The 23,343-nt window shown below is 43.5% G+C and overlaps 1 protein-coding gene across 1 annotated transcript in view; it reads left to right on the top strand.

The window, feature by feature from the left end:
• The first annotated feature begins 15,195 nt into the window (after positions 1–15,195).
• The window catches only part of LOC311127552 (ciliary neurotrophic factor receptor subunit alpha-like), a 77,779-nt gene continuing 69,631 nt past the window's right edge, over positions 15,196–23,343 (top strand). Inside the window, exon 1 of the mRNA XM_084159368.1 lies at positions 15,196–15,403. The gene's annotated coding sequence lies outside the window, so the exon portion shown is untranslated. The remainder of the gene's footprint in view (positions 15,404–23,343) is intronic.

Raw genomic sequence — 23,343 nt, 5'->3', positions numbered from 1 at the left:
AGTCTCTTCTCACAGTAGACCGACTGGTAGACTGATTGATAGAAGGCGGTCTCTTCTCACAGTAGACTGCCTGGCAGAAGGCAGTCTCTTCTCACAGTAGACTGCCTGGCAGAAGGCGGTCTCTTCTCACAGTAGACTGAGTGGCAGACTGATTGATAGAAGGCGGTCTCTTCTCACAGTAGACTGCCAGTGGTCTGGCCCCTGTAGTTGGGTGTGAGTCCCTTTAGGCAATGTAATTCCATTGTTGACTTGGGGGCCACTCTCCTGTGTTGATGTGTGTTGTTCATTTAATGTGCTAAATCCTGTAGAAGAAGAATTGTTACATTCCAAAATGGTGAAAGTCACACTGTGGAGCTGCAGACGTTATCAAACTTCATCCTTCTTGCTATCATTTTGAAGAAGCATTGTCTGTAAGTAAAATTAATCATAACATATTTGGCATTAAATTCATGGTGATATTTTGTACGGATTATCGTTTTAATGAGGTTTATGAATCTTCTTGGAAGCCACATGGATATCTGTTCAGTGCATTTGATCTTGTCATGTTTTGGGGAATTATTTACATCCAATTTAATATTTCAGTTTGACTCATTTCAGTCACTATTACTGTACCTACGAAGCAGTGGCAATAAATCATCCTTCAACACTACAGGCAGCAGTGGATGCAGCTGAACAGTTGTCTGGGGTAGACGGCAAACAAGGCTCATCCCACCATTCCCTTGAGAGGCCTGAGAGGTATGTACAAGATCAGCAAGCCTACATGAACCGCCATCAGCCACAAACATAAAAGGAGGTCTCACAGCTAGATGTCGATATTGAATCTCCATCCCCAGTTGTTTACCTCCAGCCACACAACCCCCTATCCCTCCCACAGCAAGCAGGCCCAGAGTTCACAACCACAGCCTGTCTCTCAAGCCAGCACTAACACCGAAGCACCAGCCACCTCAGTACTCCAAAAGACTCACTGCATGCCTAGACCCACTTATAGGCTCCTCACCGGGCGCTACGCAGAAGATGACGGCCAGCCAACTGGTGTAGAACGACATGAGTCCAGCCTTCTCATTCTTCTTCAGTGTAATCCGTGCTGAAGCAAAGATGAGGAATGACCCAAGCTTCGTCACTTCCACTTCCGGCCAACTACCATCTAAAGGAGAGAAATTCTCAAAGAGAATGGCAAGAGCCCCTATCACAATGCACAAGACAGAAGTGGCCAATGCCATCCAGAAAGATGACTCTAAGATGGATGACCCAAACAAACAGTACCCTGTCCACAAAAAGACACACCCCCTGTGAAAGTGTAGAGGATTTAGGGAAAAAATCCTTGAAGAGAGGAAAACTTTTCTTAAAGGAAAGTCTGTATGCTTCAGTGTGTCTCCTCAACCGCACACCAGGTGAAGAACTGTAAAGTTGTCATCCAGCTCAGAGTGTGGAAGTGACAGACACGTTGCAGTTCTTCACGCGGGTCCTTCCCCTTGGTCTCAGAAAGAAGCCGTCAGCTCCTCCACACAGCATGGAAGACGAGTCTCCCTCCTCTCAAGTTGCCACTTCCACCTGCACTGAGGTCTGTGAGAACAACACCAGGGAAAATCTTGCTCCAAGATCTGTCTTGTTAATGTCCACCCAGAGGGTGAGAAGACTTGTTAATGTCCACCCAGAGGGTGAGAAGACTTGTTAATGTCCACCCAGAGGGTGAGAAGACTTGGGCCGGAGAGCGAGAGGTACATCATCCAGGTGCTAGAGCAGCGCAACGGGCCCCTGCACGGCCCCTTCGCACAGCGCCTAACCCTTGGCTGGGTGATAGTGGGAGATGTCTGTCTCGGAGGGCCACACAAGCCTTCACCAGTCAATACCTTCAAGACAAACATTCTTGAGAATGGGCTCCCCAGCTTCATGAGTCCATGTCTCAGCGTCTTCCATGTCAAGGAGAGCTTCAGCCATACCCCTCAGCCTCAAAGTTCTCCCACCCCGTCCCTGAAGCTGAGAGAAATGCCAGCCGACGCAGTAAGACTCATGGGTGAGTCTGTACTCTGCTACACAAAGGATGATGACAAACCAGCTTCCTCAATGGAAGATCTCGCCTTCCTGAAGATAATGGAGAAAGAGTTCCATTAGGATGCATCAAACAGCTGGGTTGCTCCACTCCCTTTCCGTAGCCCACGGCAACGCCTCCCCAACAACCGAGCCCAACAATCGTCTCACTTCACTCACACGCACGTCCAGAGATGAAGGACCATTTAATTGAGTTAATGCGCAAGATCTTCGAGAATGAGCACGCTGAAATCGCTCCACCCTTACAAGCAGATGAAGAGTGCTGGTATCTTGTGGTCCTCTGTAGCTCAGCTGGTAGAGCACGGCGCTTGTAATGCCAAGGTAGTGGGTTCGATCCCCGGGACCACCCATACACAAAAAAAAAAATTATGCACGCATGACTGTAAGTCGCTTTGGATAAAAGCGTCTGCTAAATGGCATATTATTTATTATTATTTTTATCTTCAAATCTTCGGGGTGTATCATCCACAAAAACCCGGACAGATAAGAGTGGTATTTGACTCCAGTGCCCAGCACCACGGGATATCACTGAACAACGTCCTGCTTACCGGTCCCAACATGAACAACAGTCTGCTTGGGGTACTACTGCGGTTCAGAAAGAGCCAGTGGCTGTGACAGCAGATGTGCAGCAGATGTTTCACTGTTTTGTGGTTCGTGAAGACCATCGGAACTACCTGCGATTCCTCTGGTACCGCAACGACGACATGGATGATGAAGATGTGGAGTACAAGATGTGGGTCCACGTCTTCAGTTACCGCCCATCCCCAGCAGTGGCCATGTATGGGCTCAGGAAAGCCGCGGGCGAGAGGGATCATGGAGCAGAGGCACTTCGTCGAGAGGAACTTTTACGTCGACGACGGTCTCGTATCCCTCCCCACAGAGAAAGAAGCCATCACTCTTATCCACAGTGCTCAAGAGATTTTGGCCCTCTCCAACTTACGCTTGCACAAGATCGCCTCTAACAAGGCAGAGATCATGAGAGCCTTTCCTCCAGACGACCTAGCTAAGGGGCTGAAGGACCTCGATCTGAGCGTCGACTTACCTCCCATGCAGAGAAGTCTTGGGGTGAGTTGGAACGTTGCAGAGGATGTCTTCACATTTCAGGTGTCCTCAGCAGAGAAACCATACACTAGACATGGAGTCTTGTCAACGATCAACAGCCTGTTCGATCCACTTGGTTTTGCCGCCCCAGTAAGCATTCAAGGAAGGTCTCTACTCTGAGAGCTTACTATGAAGTCCTGCGACTGGGACGCTCCTCTCCCAGAAGAGAAGTTCAAGGAATGGAAACTCTGGAGAGACTCACTGAAGGAGCTTGATCAGGTCAAGATTCACCGCACATCCACCTCCACCTCCCTCAGCCTAGCACACAAGAAAGAGATGTGCATCTTCTGTGATGCAAACGCCATCGCAACAGTAGCTTACCTGAAGATGATGACCCTCCCTTCTCCTTCATCGGGTTGGATGTGTTTGGGCCATGGATGGTTACAGCACGTCGCACCAGAGGTGGCCTAGTAAGCGCTGTGCTGTTCTGTGCTGTGCTGTTCACATGTATGAGCACCAGGGCCATAAACATTGAAGTCATTGAGTCAATGGACTCCTCAAGCTTCATAAAGCTTCATAAATGCTCTGCGACGGTTATTTTCTATCAGAGGACCAGCCAAACAAATCAGGTCAGACTGTGGCACAAACTTAATCGGGGCTTGCAGAGAGCTAAAGATGGAGGCCGTTCAGAGTGACAAGCAAGTTCAAGAGTACCTCATCTTACATGGGAGGCAGCTGGGAGAGAATGATCGGAGTCACAAGGCGCATCCTGAATTTCATGTTGCTGAAGGTGAGTCCATCCAAGCTTACTCACGAAGTCTTGACCACATTTATGGTGGAAGTCTCAGCCATTGAGCAGTGCAAATAGTCCGGGTAGCCATGATTAGCTGTTCAGGAGTCTTATGGCTTGGGGGTAGAAGCTGTTGAGAAGTATTTTGGACCTAGACTTGGCACTCCGGTAGCGCTTGCCGTGCGGTAGCAGAGAGAACAGTCTATGACTAGGGTGGCTGGAGTCTTTGACAATTTTGAGGGCCTTCCTCTGACACCGCCTGGTATAGAGGTCCTGGATGGCAGGAAGCTTGGCCCCAGTTATGTACTGGGCCGTAGGCACTACCCTCTGTAGTGCCTTGCGGTCGGAGGTCGAGCAGTTGCCATACCAGGCGGTGATGCAACCAATCAGGATGCTCTCGATGGTGCAGCTGTAGAATTTTTTGAGGATCTGAGGACCCATGCAAAATCTTTTCAGTCTCCTGAGGGAGAATAGGCTTTGTCGTGCCCTCTTCACGACTGTCTTGGTGTGTTTGGACCATGATAGTTTGTTGGTGATGTGGACACCAAGGAACTTGAAGCTCTCAACCTGTTCCACTACAGCCCCGTTGATGAGAATGGGGGCGTGCTCAGTCCTCTTTTGGTCACGTTGAGGGAGAGGTTATCCTGGCACCACACGGCCAGGTCTCTGACCTCCTCCCTATAGGCTGTCTCATTGTTGTCGGTGATCAAGCCTACCACTGTTGTGTCATCGGCAAACTTAATGATGGTGTTGGAGTCGTGCCTGGCCATGCAGTCATGGGTGAACAGGGAGTACAGGAGGGGACTGAGCACGCACCCCTGAGGGGCCCCCGTGTTGAGGATCAGTGTGGCAGATGTGTTGTTACCTACCCTTACCACCTGGGGGCGGCCCGTCAGGAAGTCCAGAATCCAGTTGCAGAGGGAGGTGTTTAGTCCCAGGATCCTTAGCTTAGTGATGAGCTTTGAGGGCACTATCCAAAATGGTGAAAGTCACACTGTGGAGCTGCAGACGTTATCAAACTTCATCCTTCTTGCTATCATTTTGTAGAAGCATTGTCTGTAAGTAAAATTAATCCTAACATATTTGGCATTCAATTCATGGTGATATTTTGTACAGATTATCATTTTAATTAGGTTTATGAATCTTCTTGGTAGGCACATGGATATCTGTTCAGTGCATTTGATCTCGTCATGTTTTGGGGAATTATTTCCATCCGATTTAATGCATAATGCTGCATATTTCTGTGTTTATGAACATGTATACAGATCCATGCTGTGTTATTATTGAGAATGAAGCCTAGTAATCAGCTAGCATACAATAAGTCATACTCATAGTTATTTTCTTTCTATTTCAGTTTGACTCATTTCAGTCACTATTACTGTACCTACGAAGCAGTGGCAATAAATTATCCTTCAAAACTACAGTAGACAGACAGGGAAACGCCAGTCTCTTATCACAGTAGACTGACTGGTAGACTGAGTAGCATATGGCAGTCTCTTCTCACAGTAGACTGACTTTCAGATGGCAGTCTCTTCTCACAGAAGACTGACTTTCAGATGGCAGTCTCTTCTCACAGTAGACTGACCGGTAGACTGACTGGCATATGGCAGTCTCTTCTCACAGTAGACTGACTTGACTGGCAGACTGACTAGCAGAAGATAGCCTCTTCTCACAGAAGACAGACTGGTAGACTGACTGGCAGGAGGCAGTCTCTTCTCACAGTAGACTGATAGACAGGATGCAGTCTCTTGTCACAGTAGACTGCCTGGTAGATTGACTGGTAGACTGACTGGCAGAAGGCAGGCTCTTATCACAGTAGACTAACTGGTAGACTGAATTACAGAAGAAAGTCTCTTCTCACAGTAGACTGACTTGTAGACTGACTGGTAGACTGACTGGCAGAAGGCAGGCTCTTATCACAGTAGACTGACTGGCAGACAGCGGTCTCTTCTCACAGTAGACTGACAGGCAGACTGACTGGCAGATGGCAGTCTCTTCCTCACAGCGGACTAACTTGTAGACTGACTGGCAGACGGTTGTCTCTTCTCTCAGTTTTACAGCCTTATTCTAAAATGGATTAAATAAAACAATTTCCTCAGCAATCTACACACTGAAAAAGCTAAAACAGGTTTTTTGAAATTTTTGCAAATGTATTCAAACTAAAAAAAACGAACTACCTTATTTACATAAGTATTCAGACCCTTTGCTATGAGACTCGAAATTCAGCACAGGTGCATCGTGTTTCCATTGATGATCCTTGAGATGTTTCTACAACTTGATTGGAGTCCAACTGTGGTAAATTCAATTGATTGGACATGATTTGGAAAGGCACATACCTGTCTATATAAGGTCCCACAGTTGACAGTGCATATCAGAGCAAAAACCAAGCCATAAGGTCAAAGGATTTGTCCTTCGTCAGGGAGGTGACCAAGAACCCCATGGTCACTCTGACAGAGCTTTAGAGTTCCTCTGTGGAGATGGGAGAAAGTTCCAGAAGGACAACCATTTTTGCAGCACTCCACCAATCAGGCCTTTATGGTAGGGTGGACAGACGGAAGCCACTCCTCAGTAAAAGGCACATGACAGCCCACTTGGAGTTTGCCAAAAGGCACCTAAAGACTCTCAGACCATGAGAAACAAGATTCTCTGTTCTGATGAAACCAAGGTTGAACTATTTTGCCTGAATGCCAAGCGTCACGTCTGGAGGAAACCTGGTACCATCCCTACAGTGAAGCATGGTGGCGGCAGCATCATGCTGTGGGGATGTTTTTCAGAGGCAGGGACTGGGAGACTAGTCAGGATCGAGGGAAAGATGAACGGAGCAAAGTACAGAGAGATCCTTGATGAAAACCTGCTCCAGAGAGCTCAGGACCTCAGACTGGGGTGAAGGTTCACCTTCCAACAGGACAACAACCCTAAGCACACGTCCAAGACAACGCAGGAGTGGCTTCGGGACAAGTCTCTGAATGTCCTTGAGTGGCCCAGCCAGAGCCCGGACTTGAACCCGATCGAACATCTCTGGAGAGACCTGAAAATAGCTGTGCAGCAATGCCCTTATGTCAGTCATCAGTCAAAAAGAGGGTGTCTTGTCCTGCACCAGAAATCTGCTTCTCATCCCAGTCATCAAATCAAATTAAAGCAAATGTTATTTGTCACATGCGCCGAATACAACAGGTGTAGACCTTACAGTGAAATGCTTACTGACAGCCCTTAACCAACTATGTAGTTTTAAGAACAATAAGTGTTAAGTAGAAAATAGATAAGTTAAAAATAATTAAAGAGCAGCAATAAAATAACAGTAGGGAGGCTATTTACAGGGGGTACCGGTACAGAGTCAATGTGTAATAACAGTAGGGAGGCTATATACAGGGGGTACCGGTACAGAGTCAATGTGAAATAACAGTAGGGAGGCTATATACAGGGGGGTACCGGTACAGAGTCAATGTGAAATAACAGTAGGGAGGCTATATACAGGGGGTACCGGTACAGAGTCAATGGGAAATAACAGTAGGGAGGCTATATACAGGGGGTACCGGTACAGAGTCAATGGGAAATAACAGTAGGGAGGCTATATACAGGGGGTACCGGTACAGAGTCAATGGGAAATAACAGTAGGGAGGCTATATACAGGGGGTACCGGTACAGAGTCAATGTGTAATAACAGTAGGGAGGCTATATACAGGGGGTACCGGTACAGAGTCAATGTGAAATAACAGTAGAGAGGCTATATACAGGGGGTACCGGTACAGAGTCAATGTGTAATAACAGTAGGGAGGCTATATACAGGGGGTACCGGTACAGAGTCAATGGGAAATAACAGTAGGGAGGCTATATACAGGGGGTACCGGTACAGAGTCAATGGGAAATAACAGTAGGGAGGCTATATACAGGGGGTACCGGTACAGAGTCAATGGGAAATAACAGTAGGGAGGCTATATACAGGGGGTACCGGTACAGAGTCAATGGGAAATAACAGTAGGGAATTTATTAGCAAATTATGGTGGAAAATAAGTATTTGGTCAATAACAAAAGTTTCTCAATACTTTATTATATACCCTTTGTTGGCATGACACAGGTCAAACGTTTTCTGTAAGTCTTCACAAGGTTTTCACACACTGTTGCTGGTATTTTGGCCCATTCCTCCATGCAGATCTCCTCTAGAGCAGTGATGTTTTGGGGCTGTCGCTGGGCAACACAGACTTTCAACTCCCTCCAAAGATTTTCTATGGGGTTGAGATCTGGAGACTGGCTAGGCCACTCCAGGACCTTGAAATGCTTCTTACGAAGCCACTCCTTCGTTGCCCGGGCGGTGTGTTTGGGATCATTGTCATGCTGAAAGACCCAGCCACGTTTCATCTTCAATGCCCTTGCTGATGGAAGGAGGTTTTCACTCAAAATCTCACGATACATGGCCCCATTCATTCTTTCCTTTACATGGATCAGTCGTCCTGGTCCCTTTGCAGAAAAACAGCCCCAAAGCATGATGTTTCCACCCCCATGCTTCACAGTAGGTATGGTGTTCTTTGGATGCAACTCAGCATTCTTTGTCCTCCAAACACGACGAGTTGAGTTTTTACCAAAAATATCTATTTTGGTTTCATCTGACCATATGACATTCTCCCAATCCTCTTCTGGATCATCCAAATGCACTCTAGCAAACTTCAGACGGGCTTGGACATGTACTGGCTTAAGCAGGGGGACACGTCTGGCACTGCAGGATGAGTCCCTGGCGGCGTAGTGTGTTACTGATGGTAGGCTTTGTTATTTTGGTCCCAGCTCTCTGCAGGTCATTCACTAGGTCCCCCCGTGTGGTTCTGGGATTTTTGCTCACCGTTCTTGTGATCATTTTGACCCCACGGGGTGAGATCTTGCGTGGAGCCCACTTATCGAGGGAGATTATCAGTGGTCTTGTATGTCTTCCATTTCCTAATAATTGCTCCCACAGTTGATTTCTTCAAACCAAGCTGCTTACCTATTGCAGATTCAGTCTTCCCAGCCTGGTGCAGGTCTACAATTTTGTTTCTGGTGTCCTTTGACAGCTCTTTGGTCTTGGCCATAGTGGAGTTTGGAGTGTGACTGTTTGAGGTTGTGGACAGGTGTCTTTTATACTGATAACAAGTTCAAACAGGTGCCATTAATACAGGTAACGAGTGGAGGACAGAGGAGCCTCTTAAAGAAGAAGTTACAGGTCTGTGAGAGCCAGATATCTTGCTTGTTTGTAGGTGACCAAATACTTATTTTCCACCATATTTGCAAATAAATTCATTAAAAATCCTACAATGTGATTTTCTGGATTTCCTTTTCTCAATTTGTCTGTCATAGTTGACGTGTACCTATGATGAAAATTACAGGCCTCTCTCATCTTTTTAAGTGGGAGAACTTGCACAATTGGTGGCTGACTAAATACTTTTTTTCCCCACTGTATATACAGGGGGGTATAGGGCCTTCCTCTTCAGCAACAGATCACTGGGGTAGGTGCATGTCTGACATCAATGTGTGCGCAATTACAATGATAATTGAATATGGTCAATTTCAGATAATGTTATATAACATAAACATACTGTTGACACGTTGTCTATGGTGTAATGGAAGGTTCTGTGGGTTTTGACACTCGTATGTAGCTGTCATAATAGCCATAGAATAATGCAATACATGTCACAGCAGGTCTAAATACTGTGTCATGAGTTTTATGACCATCGTATGACAGGTTATGGCAGGTTATGTCAGCTGTTATGACATATTATGACATGGTTATGATCATGTCATAACGTGTTATGACGCTGGGTGTCAAGTAAATTGTTACCAAAATGTATCTTATATCTGGCAGTTCCATTACATATGTCGCAATAAATAAATTTGGCGACTGCTTTTGTTGAATAAACCTGGGTCAATGGAAACTGCCTAGTGTAGCAAAGGGTTAAGTAGGGGCGTAGATTTCAGATAGATATTTTTTGGCCACCCATTAGAGTAAATGTCATTCCTGTTCATCTGTTCTGTTGTACTGTCCTCACATGTTAAGGTTGAACATTGACAGTTTTGTAGCTTCAATGAGGCTACCAGAGGTATGAGCTCTTCAATGAGGCTAACAGAGGTATGAGCTCTTCAGGCTAACAGAGGTATGAGCTCTTCAATGAGGCTAACAGAGGTATGAGCTCTTCAGGCTAACAGAGGTATGAGCTCTTCAATGAGGCTAACAGAGGTATGAGCTCTTCAGTGAGGCTATCAGAGGTATGAGCTCTTCAAGAGCAAATCCCAAAGTTTGAATAGTTAACACTTTAGTACTCTATCTAATCAGCAATGTTAATAATATTAATATTTTATTGTAATATGCATAAGTATTCAAGGAAAATTAAAATGTGCAGTGTACCAACTTAACATGATGAACAGGTATGACATTTACTCTTACGGGTGGCCAAAAATATCTGAAAGCCACACCTCAAATATGCCACGGCTCCAATCTTCTGATAGGCTGCCTCCTCTACAATATATTATTTTAAAAAGTTCAACATTGAACCCCTCCCATCAAAAAAAGGTTCTGGTTTGAATGTTTACACAAGAGCTCCTCAAGGAACCTTGTGTTGCAAAAAGTTATTCCTTCCAGGCTCCTTTACTTCTATGCAGGGATTGGTACCAGAACAGAACAGAAAACCGAAAATAAATAACATGTTCAGAGTAACCAGAACTGGGAATGAAAGTGATCTCTAGTGTTCCAGAACAGAATCGTTATTTTCAAGTCTTGAGAACCGGTTAACCCATAAGAGTCTAAGCCCTTTCTAAGCCGGGGGAATTGTTTTAAGAAGGTCATACCAAGGATCATTTTGCTATTTGATTTGGAATTTTAAGACCCCTATCATGAAGTCTTAACGCTACAGCATACAATGACATTCTAGACGATTCTGTGCTTCCAACTTTGTGGCAACAGTTTGAGGAAGGCCCTTCCTGTTTCAGCATGACAATGCCCCCGTGCACAAAGCGAGGTCCATACAGAAATGGTTTGTCGAGATCGGTGCGGAAGAACTTGACTGGCCTGCACAGAGCCCTGACCTCAACCCCATCGAACACCTTTGGGATGAATTGGAACGCCGACTGCGTGCCAGGCCTAATCGCCCAACATCAGTGCCTGACCTCATTCATGCTCTTGTGGCTGAATGGAAGCAAAGTCCCCGCAGCAATGTTCCAACATCTAGTGGAAAGCCTTCCCAGAAGAGTGGAGGCTGTTATAGCAGCAAAGGGGGGACCAACTCCATATTAATGCCCATAATTTTGGAATGAGATGTTGGACAGCAGGTGTCCACATACTTTTGGTCATGTAGTGTAGATCTGAGATGCATAAGAAAAATCAGGAAATATTTGTTATTTTTTAAACATGTATTTAACCTATTATTTCTGACGCTAAACAGTCTCCATATATACCTCCATAAATGTTTTTGACTGGTATCGGGGACCTTCAGTCGAGTCTTGTGAGGCCTGTGGGCCATATTAGTGTGTGGCCCAAACGGTTTGGAAGCTACAGACAGAAGTTGGGGGATCAGCTGCACCGACTTCAGACGAGTCCCAAGACGCTTGTGGGATCTGTAGAGCCAAACGGAGAACACCGTGGTGTTGGTGAGAGTCTCGTCTTTCCATAGAAGGGTCATAGTAGTTTGTAGGCTGTTCGGACGCTACGAACGACTTTGTGAGAAGACCGATTTTCGGTCTGACAAACACCACTCTGTCACCTTTCACCGCAGATGTGGAAGCGTTACGTTGATGGATGCGGTGGATTGAGACACATCCAATGCAAAAAACAGATATCTCTAGTTTAAAGTGATGTTTTTTTTTGGGGGGGGGGGGTTGTATTATGCTAATTCGTTTCCACGGGAGCGTCGACCTTAGGGGGTTTCATAAAGTTATTTTTTGTTCCACAAATATTCCGAATGTCTTGTATATTATTTCCTAATAATGTATATTATTCTGTCATTTGTTGAAGTTATAATGCTATAATGCCTAAACACATTTCAGTTCACATCATGTCATGATGGTCAGCGCTTCAAGCCAAGCCCCCTCCATGTCCACCCCGCTCTCTCGCTCTCTCCCCACCCGTGAAATTTCAGTCTCACCTTGCTTCTGCACTGAGTTGACCAATCAACCATTTTACCCGTTCAAATCAAACACATTTTACCCGTTCAAATCAAATCAAACACATCGTTCCACAGCAACCTGCTCTGTCGGCATTAATTGGTGAGTTAATTAATGAGCTAAACAATGTTAATTTCACAGGTTAAAAAACGTACGAAAAGAAACTACATGAACTGTTACTTATTTTTGGTTCAAACCGGTTCAGAACCTTATTTTCTTGTCGGAATAAATAGGGGTCGGAAAATATGAAAATAATTTTGGTTCCAACCCTTGCTTCTACGTGTACTTTACTCTATTATACTATACTCTATTATACTATACTATATTATACTATATTATACTATACTCTGTTATACTCTATTCTATTATACTATACTATATTATTACACTATATTATACTCTACTATATTATACTCTACTCTATTATACTCTATTACACTATATTATACTATACTCTATTATACTCTACTGTATTATACTCTATTACACTCTAATACACTCTATTACACTATATTATACTATACTCTATTATACTCTATTCTATTCTACTCTATTATACTCTACTGTATTATACTCTATTACACTCTGTTATACTATATTATACTCTATTATACTCTACTCTATCATACTCTATTACACTCTATTACACTCTAATACACTCTATTACACTCTATTATACTATATTACACTATTATACTCTACTCTATTATACTATATTCTATTATAGTATATACTATTCTACTCTGTTATACGCTATTCTATTATACTCTATTATACTCAATTATATTATACTTTATTATATTATACTCGATTATATTGTACTGTATTCTTATATATATATCTATATACAGTACAAGTCAAAAGTTTTAGATCACCTACTCATTCAAGGGCTTTTCTTTATTTGTACGATTTTCTACATTGTAGAATAATAGTGAAGACATCAAAACTATGAAATAACACATATGGAATCATGTAGTAACCAAATATATGTTAAACAAATCAAAATATATTTTATATTTGAGATTCTTCAAATAGCCACCCTTTGCCTTGATGACAGCTTTGCACACTCTTGGCATTTTCTCAACCAGCTTCATGAGATCACCTGGAATGCATTTCAATTAACAGGTGTGCCTTCTTAAAAGTTAATTTGTGGAATTTATTTATATCTTAATGCGTTTGAGCCAATCAGTTGTGTTGTGACAAGGTGGGGGGGATATACAGAACTATTTGGTAAAAGACAATACACAACATTTCAAGAACTTTGAACGTTTCTTCAAGTGCAGTCGCAAAAACCATCAAGCGCTATGATGAAACTGGCTCTCATGAGGACCGCCACAGGAAAGGAAGACCCAGAGTTATCTCTGCTGCAGAGGATAGGTTCATTAGAGTTAACTGCACCTCAGATTGCAGCCCAAATAAATGCTTCACATAGTTCAAGTAACAGACATCTCAACATCAGCTGTTCAGAGGGGACTGTGTGAATCAGGCCTTCATGGTCGAATTGCTGCAAAGAAACCACTACTAAAGGACACCAATAATAAGAAGAGACTTGCTTGGACCAAGAAACACGAGCAATGGACATTAGACCGGTGGAAATGTGTCCTTTGGTCTGGAGTCCAAATTGGAGATTTTTGGATCCAACCACCGTGGTTTTGTGAGACGCCGGGGTGGGTTTACGGATGATCTCCGCATGTGTATTTCCCACCATAACGCAGGAGATTGATGGAGTGCTGCATCAGATGACCTGGCCTCCACAATTCCCAGACCTCATCCCAATTGAGATGGTTTGGGACGAGTCGGACCACAGAGTGAAGGAAAAGCAGCCAACAAGTGCTCAGCATATGTGGGAACTCCTTCAAGACTGTTGGAAAAGCATTCCAGGTGAAGCTGGTTGAGAGAATGCCAAGAGTGTGCAAAGCTGTCATCAAGGCAAAGGGTGGCTATTTGAAGAATCTCAAATCTAAAATATATTTTGATTTGTTTAAAACGTTTTGGGTTACATATGTCTCATTTCATAGTTTTGATGTCTTCACTATTATTCTACAATGTAGAAAATAGTAAAAATATAGAAAAACCCTGGAATGAGTAGGTGTGTCCAAACTTTTGACTGGTACTGTATATATACTTTTTTTTACCCCCTTTTTCTCCACAATTTTGATCTTGTCTCATTGCTGCAACTCCCCAATCGGCTCGGGAGGCAAAGGTCGAGTCATGCGTCCTCTGACCAGAACTTGAACATGATCAGCCTGCAGGCGCCCGGCCCGCCACAAGGAGTCACTAGAGCGCGATGAGCCAAGTAAAGCCCCCCCGGCCAAACCCTCCCCTTATCCGGACGACGCTGGGCCAATTGTGCGCTGCCCTATGGGACACCCAATCACGCGTCACTACAGACCCCCTGGTTCGATTCCAGGCTGTATCACAACCGGCCGTGATTGGGAGTACGATAGGGCGGCGCACAATTGGCCCAGCGTCGTCCGGGTTTGGCCGGTGTAGGCCGTCATTGTAAATAAGAATTTGTTCTTAACTGACTTGCCTAGTTAAATAAAGGTAACATATATATATATATATATATATATATATATATATATATATATATGTTATACTATATTCTATTCTACTCTATTGTACGCTATTCTATTATAATCTATTCCAATATACTATATTCTATTATACTCTTTTCTATTATAATCTATTGTAATATACTATATTCTATTATACACTATTATACTATATTATACTCTATTCTATTATACACTATTATGCTCTATACTATTATATTCTACTTTATTGCATTATACTCTATTCCATTATAGTATATTCTATTATACTCTATTCAATTATACTATATTCTATTATACTCTGTTCTACGCTATCCTATTATAATCTATTCCAATATACTATATTGTATTCCCACGGGGGGCCAGTATAAAAAAAAAAAAATGTATTCACTAACTGTAAGTCGCTCTGGATAAGAGCGTCTGCTAAATGACTAAAATGTACATGTAAATGTATTATACTCTATTCAATGATCCTATATTGTATTGTAGTCTATTCTATAGTAATGTATTGTGTAATCTACTCTAGAGGCCTACCTCTTTACCGCTGATAGACTGTGGGGCCTACCACTACCCATGGCTGCTGAGCTGATTATAAAACAGGGGACTTTCTCATGCCACACACACCGGGGTCCTGCCCCCCTAATCCCTTTACAGGAAGCACTGTGTCGGCCTCTTCCTTACTGACGCCCCGTTCATCCAATGGGATCCGCTCTGGAGCACGGATGGCACGGTTTCACAGCTCCACTTGTCCGGGAGAAGACTGTCAACGGTTGGGAAGGTTAAAGTCGACAAAGTCGAAGCCATGGACTACCCGAAAATGGCCGTTTAACTTTTGAAGATATTGAAGGTAAGGTTTATCCTATTCGAATGAATGTCTATTATGGTGCGAAAGTTAGAAGTTTAGATACAGATGATGAGTTTGAGTGTAGTGATTGAAAACTTTTCGGACTGTGTAGCCGATCTAGAACGCCAGACATCTCGATATTTCCACGGGGCTGCATCCATTTCCACAGGAGGAAATTCATTTCTCAAACTTATCTGTTTGGATAAGTTTGTCGATTTTAATGTATTGATTGTGAAATAATGAATGTTCCGAGCTCCAGGCGATCTGCTATTCCAGTTGTTTTAATCGTGATAAAATGTATCCAATAAATATCCAGCCACAGTATTACTCCCAACAAAGTTGTGTTTTAAAAGTTTAAACCCAACTAAAGTTGTAAAGAAAGATGAAAACATTTTATTCCAAATCCATCGTTGTTGTTATTGTTTATAGAACACTGAATAAAACTTTTAGAAAGTCGAAATGCTATTGTATCCCTTATAAATCATCATGTAAATAATTAAACATTAGATATACAGTGGGGTCCAAAATGATTGACACCATTGATAGAGATGAGCAAAAATGACTGTATAAAATAAATAATTCAAATATTGAGCTATATTGTATGCTCCAAAAAAATTGGAAATTATATTATTTTATACTAATGCAATTGCTCAGAGAAATAGATTTTGTCATCTCAACAGGGTAGGGGTAAACATTATTTACACCCCTGTTTTCAATACCTCACTTTTCGAGGATAACTGCCTTTTTCAAAAAATATTTTATGAATTGGAGAACACATTTGGAGGAATCGTAAACCATTACTCCATACAAAATCCTTCTAGATCCTTGATATCCTTCGTCTGCGCTTATGGAATGTCCTCTTCAATTCAAACCACAGGTTTTCAATGGGTTTCAAGTCTTTTGACTGAGATAGCCATTGCAAAATGTTGATTTTATTTCCAGTTACCATTTCTTTGTGGAATGTGATGTGTGCTTGGGGTTATTGTCTTGCTGGAAGATCCACTTGCGGCCAAGTTTCAGCCTCCTGGCAGAGGAAACCAGGTTTTTGGCTAAACTATCCTGGTACTGAGTAAAGTTAATGATGCTGTTGACCTTAACAAGAGCCCCGGGACCAGTGCTCTTTGGCCCCGGGACCAGTGCTCTTTGGCCCCGGGACAAGTGCTCTTTGGCCACACCAGTGGTGGGTTTGACGTCTAACAATCCTGGGTTCCAAACAGGGTTAAAACATAATCAATAAAACAATACATCATACAAGACATTATTACATTATTACTCTCTTAATACACATATCAGTATAGAAACCACAATACCACAACATTACAATGTGTATCTCTGTGTGTGTAGAATACGTGGGTTAGAGTGTGTGTGTGTAGAGTGTGTGTGTGTGTGTGTGTAGAGTGTGTGTGAAGAGTACGTGGGTTAGAGTGTGTGTGTGTGTGTATGTGTGTAGAGTGTGTGTGTGTGTGTGTGTGTGTGTGTGTAGAGCATGTGTGTGTCAGTGTGTGTGTGTAGAGTATGTGTTTTAGAGAGTGTGTGTGTCTGTATGTGTGTCTCTTCAAATCAAATTGTTTTTGTCGTATACAACAGGTGTAGACCTTACCGTGAAATGCTTACTGACAAGCCCTTAACCAACAATGCAGTTCAAGAAATAGAGTTAAGAAAATATTTACTAAATAAACTAAAGTAAAAAAAAAAAAAAAAGTAACAATAAAATTACATAACAATAACGAGGCTATATACAGGGGGTACCGGTACAGAGTCAATGTGTAATAACAGTAGGGAGGCTATATACAGGGGGTACCGGTACAGAGTCAATGGGAAATAACAGTAGGGAGGATGTATACAGGGGGGTACCGGTACAGAGTCAATGTGTAATAACAGTAGGGAGGCTATATACAGGGGGTACCGGTACAGAGTCAATGTGCGGGGGCACAGGATAGTCGAGGTAATTTGTACATGTAGGTAGGGGTAAAGTGACTATGCATAGATAATAGACAGCGGGTAGCAGCAGTGTAAAAACAAAGGGGGGGGGGTCAATGTAAATAGTCTGTGTGGCCATTTGATTAATTGTTCAGCTGTCTTATGGCTTGGGGGTAGAAGCCTCTTGGACCTAGACTTGGCACTCCGGTACCGCTTGCCGTGCAGTAGCAGAGAGAACAGTCTATGACTAGGGTGGCTGGAGTCTTTGACAATTTTGAGGGCCTTCCTCTGACACCGCCTGGTATAGAGGTCCTGGATGGCAGGAAGCTTGGCCCCAGTGATGTACTGGGCCGTACGCACTGCCCTCTGTAGTGCCGTACAGTCGGATGCTGAGCAGTTGCCATACCAGGCGGTGATGCAACCAGTCAGGATGCTCTCGATGGTGCAGCTGTAGAACTTCTTGAGGATCTGAGGACCCATGCCGTATCTTTTCAGTCTCCTGAGGGGGAATAGGCTTTGTCGTGCCCTCTTCACGACTGTCTTGGTGTGTTTGGACCATGATAGTTTGTTGGTGATGTGGACACAAAGGAACTTGAAGCTCTCAACCTGCTCCACTACAGCCCCGTCAATGTGAATGGGGGCGTGCTCGGCCCTCCTTTTCCTGTAGTCCACGATCAGCTCCTTTGTCTTGCTCACGTTGAGGGAGAGGTTGTTGTCCTAGCGCCACACTGCCAGGTCACTGACCTCCTCCCTATAGGCTGTCTCATCATTGTCGGTGATCAGGTCTGATCAGGACTTCACAGTCTGCGTTGTGCAGTGATGTGTAGTTTTATCTGTTTTTTAAATATGATTCTACTGCTTGCATGAGTTACTTGATGTGGAAGAGAGTTCCATGTAGTCATGGCTCTATGTAGTACTGTGCACCTCCCATAGTCTGTTCTGGACTTGGGGACTGTGAAGAGACCTCTGGTGGCATGTCTTGTGGGGTATGCATGGGTGTCTGAGCTGTGTGCATCAACTGGTCAGTAGTCCAGGTGATAAAACTAGCACCAGACTATATAATTGGTCAGTAGTCCAGGTGATAAAACTAGCACCAGACCATAAAACTGGGGCCTGTAGGACTTGTTTAGTTGATTGTGATTTCAAGAAAGCAGAGCAGTGTTTTATCATGGCCAGAACTCTCCCCATCTTAGTTACCGTTTCATCAATGTGTTTTGACCATGACAGTTTACAGTCCAGGGTCACACCAAGCAGTTTAGTCTCCTCAACTTGGTCAATTGCCACATTATAAGATTTAGTTGAGGTTTAGTGAATGATTTGTCCCAAATACAATGCTTATCTTTTTTGCTATATTTAGGACTGGCGTATTCCTTGCCACACATTCTGAAACTGACTTCAGCCTTTTGTTAAGTGTTGGCGTGATGTCACTTCCTGTGGTAGCTGGCGTGTATAGAGCCCCACAGTGGAGATGTCATAATACCCATAAAACCTAGCGGTCAAACAGGGAAACGGTTCCAATCGTTTAAACGTATTGCAAAGGGGCTCAATTCGTTTGTGTAAAAAGGATCTATAAAATTCAATAGGGAATCCGTCTAACCCTGGTGATTTCCCCCCAGCAGTGTTGAAAATGGATTCCCTAATTTCCTCGGCTGTAATCTCTTTCTCCAAGTCCTCTCTATCCTCATCAGTGAAAGCTGGTAAATTGAGTTTGTTCCAAAACTCCTGCATTGTGGCATGGGGATCCCCGTCAGACTTGTACAATGTTTCATACTCCTCCCTAAAGACTAGATGAATTTCCTCAGGACCCTAAACAACTGTGTTACTGGGCAGCTCTGCTAGCTTCCTCTCTCCTTATCTGCCAAGCAACTTTCCTGATTTATCTCCATGTTCATAGTAGTTTTGTTTTGTTCTCCTGAGAGCGTTTTCTGCTTTGTGGGTCGTCAGGGTGTTCTTTTCCATTCGCTTTGAGTCTAAAATTATGTCGATAAGAGTGTCCAGAAATGTTACAAATGTGGGATTATTTAGTAAGCATGTGCCAAACCTCCGCCTTCTTGAGGGTGGTTGTGTTTTACTGGTAATGAAGCAGGACAGAACTGTCTGATATACATCTTAGTAAATACCCAGTGGTTAAACTTCCCTTCCCTGTAGGAAAAAGCAATATGTCGATTCTTTTGGTTGTGAAATCTCCACACGTCCAAAGTCCAAAATCTTTCATTTCTGCTTTGAACATTTTAGCTGCCTGTGTGAGGTTGATACTGTTAGGGGAAGATGTATCCCTGGAAGGGTCCAGTCTGTGTGAGGTTGATACTGTTAGGGGAAGATGTATCCCTGGAAGGGTCCAGTCTGTGTGAGGTTGATACTGTTAGGGGAAGATGTATCCCTGGAAGGGTCCAGTCTGTGTGAGGTTGATACTGTTAGGGGAAGATGTATCCCTGGAAGGGTCCAGTCTGTGTGAGGTTGATACTGTTAGGGGAAGATGTATCACTGGAAGGGTCCAGTCTGTGTGAGGTTGATACTGTTAGGGGAAGATGTATCACTGGAAGGGTCCAGTCTGTGTGAGGTTGATACTGTTAGGGGAAGATGTATCACTGGAAGGGTCCAGTCTGTGTGAGGTTGATACTGTTAGGGGAAGATGTATCACTGGAAGGGTCCAGTCTGTGTGAGGTTGATACTGTTAGGGGAAGATGTATCACTGGAAGGGTCCAGTCTGTGTGAGGTTGATACTGTTAGGGGAAGATGTATCCCTGGAAGGGTCCAGTCTGTGTGAGGTTGATACTGTTAGGGGAAGATGTATCCCTGGAAGGGTCCAGTCTGTGTGAGGTTGATACTGTTAGGGGAAGATGTATCACTGGAAGGGTCCAGTCTGTGTGAGGTTGATACTGTTAGGGGAAGATGTATCACTGGAAGGGTCCAGTCTGTGTGAGGTTGATACTGTTAGGGGAAGATGTATCACTGGAAGGGTCCAGTCTGTGTGAGGTTGATACTGTTAGGGGAAGATGTATCCCTGGAAGGGTCCAGTCTGTGTGAGGTTGATACTGTTAGGGGAAGATGTATCACTGGAAGGGTCCAGTCTGTGTGAGGTTGATACTGTTAGGGGAAGATGTATCCCTGGAAGGGTCCAGTCTGTGTGAGGTTGATACTGTTAGGGGAAGATGTATCACTGGAAGGGTCCAGTCTGTGTGAGGTTGATACTGTTAGGGGAAGATGTATCCCTGGAAGGGTCCAGTCTGTGTGCGGTTGATACTGTTAGGGGAAGATGTATCCCTGGAAGGGTCCAGTCTGTGTGAGGTTGATACTGTTAGGGGAAGATGTATCCCTGGAAGGGTCCAGTACCATGTTAAAATCCCCTGACATTATTATCTCTGATGAGGGGAACGTTAACTTCAAAAAGATGTCTTGGTAAAATGTATGATCATCATGGTTAGGCCCATACACATTCACAATAATATAATAGTATGCCATTTAGCAGACGCTTTTATCCAAAGCTACTTACAGTCATGTGCGCATACATTTTTACGTATGGGTGGTCCCGGGGATCGAACCCACTACCTTGGCGTTACAAGCGCCATGCTCTACCAATTGAGCTACAGAGGACCACAATTACAATAGTAATGGGCTCAGTGTTAATGAAACCTTGAATGATCACAAACCTACCCCCTTTGTCTTTAATCTGAGATTGTAGCTGAAAGGGGCAATGCTTATTAATGAGAATGGCCCTGTTGGCCGAGAGGTGAAAGATGAATAGTACACTTGACCCACCCACCTCTCTCTCTCTTCAGTTTATCATGATCAGAGTCAGTCAGGTGTGTCTCCTGAAGAAGAGCTACATCAACCGTTGCTGCTTTCGATCATTCAGAATGCGTTTTTTTATGAAGTATAAAATAGTAAACATCTGGTGAGCTAATACCCTGACAGGTGAGCTAATACCCTGACAGGTGAGATAATACCTGACAGGTGAGTTAATACCCTGACAGGTGAGATAATACCCTGACAGGTGAGCTAATACCCTGACAGGTGAGCTAATACCCTGACAGGTGAGCTAATACCCTGACAGGTGAGCTAATACCCTGACAGGTGAGCTAATTTGCTAGTCTTTAAGATAGATGTACCTGCTATGCATAGCATTGCCCGAAAGACGTTCATTCTAAATTATATGTATATGGCATTGAAAGTGCATTGACTGTTCCCTGTAACAGGAAAATGTTGTCAGTCGAGTCACAAAATACAATTTGAATCAAAGCTACAAACATTGGCAACAGTAATGACCAGACTATTTAGCCCCACTTGAGCATGTCTCAACAACAACAGCAAAAACAGAGGATGCGTTCATAGTCACCAACAGCACCTACCCGCACCCTGAAACCTGTGCCGTGCGATGACCACAAACGCACTCAAGCAGCAACAGGAAAAAATACATCAAGCTGATGGATAAATGAAAACACTTTTCTGGTTACTACATGATTCCATATGTGTTATTTCATAGTTTTGATGTCTTCACTATTATTCTACAATGTAGAAAATAGTAAAAATAAAGAAAACCCCTTGAATGAGTAGGTGTTCTAAAACCTTTGACCAGTAGTGTACTTGGTACCAGCTCCTTCCTGGCCTCCAGAGAAAAACAAGCCTTATGCCGGTAATAAAAACATATTCTCAGCTTGAGCTTCCTTATCAAGTTCTCCACATGAACAGTGAAGCTCAGCTTGTCATCCACCCACACTCCCAAATATTTGTATACTTTGACTTGCTCTATAGTATGTCCATCAAATGTAGCAATGACATGATTAGTAACATGCCTGGCATTTAAAAAAAAAATACCATGCATTTTGTTTTACCCAAATTCAGAAGCAGCTTCAAATCATACAGATTCTGTTGTATGGTGTTAAATGCTCTTTAGGCATTTTCAAAAGCTAAAGATAACCTACTACCACTTGAATAAAGAACAGTATCTGCATAAAGAACAGTATCATCTGCATAAAAATGAACGTCCGCTGTTTCAATATGATCCCCAATGTTGTTGACACACAAAATGAACAACAGTGGGCCCAAAATAGAACCTTGCGGAACAGCTGAGCACAACTCTATGGCCTCAGATTTACAACCATCCGCCATTACACATTGTGAACGATTTGAAAGGATATTTATAAACCAATCTGGAGCATGACCAGTAATTCCACCATTTCCATAAATTTCTTTCAGGGCTTTACGCACTTCTGAAACAGAGAAGGATGGGAAGGAGAACCTGGCGAAGGAGTGCACCGGGGTGTCTGGGAAATTCACAGGGGGCTCATTTAGACCTTTAACCTTTTCAAATAAACTGCCTGCAATTGTTTGACAAGCTGTGTATCTTTTTTGCACTTCAAACCTTTCACTACTTGCGAAACTTTGGAGGGATTTTTTAAATTATCCGAAGTATATTTAAGTACATTTCAGTTTTCGAGGTCATAGCCACACCCAGATTTCAAAGATGTTTAAAAGCCATCCAATCATCCGCCGAACCAGACCCTATAGAGCCATCAGGAGTACAGACTAGAACCATCAAGAGTACAGACTAGAACCATCAGGAGTACAGACTAGAACCATCAGGAGTACAGACTAGAACCATCAGGAGTACAGACTAGACCCATCAGGAGTACAGACTAGAGCCATCAGGAGTACAGACTAGAACCATCAGGAGTACAGATTAGAACCATCAGGAGTACAGACTAGAACCATCAGGAGTACAGACTAGAACCATCAGGAGTACAGACTAGAACCATCAGGAGTACAGACTAGAACCATCAGGAGTACAGACTAGAACCATCAGGAGTACAGACTATACCCATCAGGAGTACAGACTAGAACCATCAGGAGTACAGACTAGAACCATCAGGAGTACAGACTAGAACCATCAGGAGTACAGACTAGAACCATCAGGAGTACAGACTAGAACCATCAGGAGTACAGACTAGAACCATCAGGAGTACAGACTAGAACCATCAGGAGTACAGACTAGAGCCATCAGGAGTACAGACTAGAACCATCAG

Source organism: Coregonus lavaretus (assembly GCF_964263955.1).
Source record: "Coregonus lavaretus genome assembly, chromosome: 4".
In the NCBI taxonomy this organism is placed as follows: domain Eukaryota; kingdom Metazoa; phylum Chordata; class Actinopteri; order Salmoniformes; family Salmonidae; genus Coregonus; species Coregonus lavaretus.
This window is presented reverse-complemented; position numbering and strand designations above follow the sequence as displayed.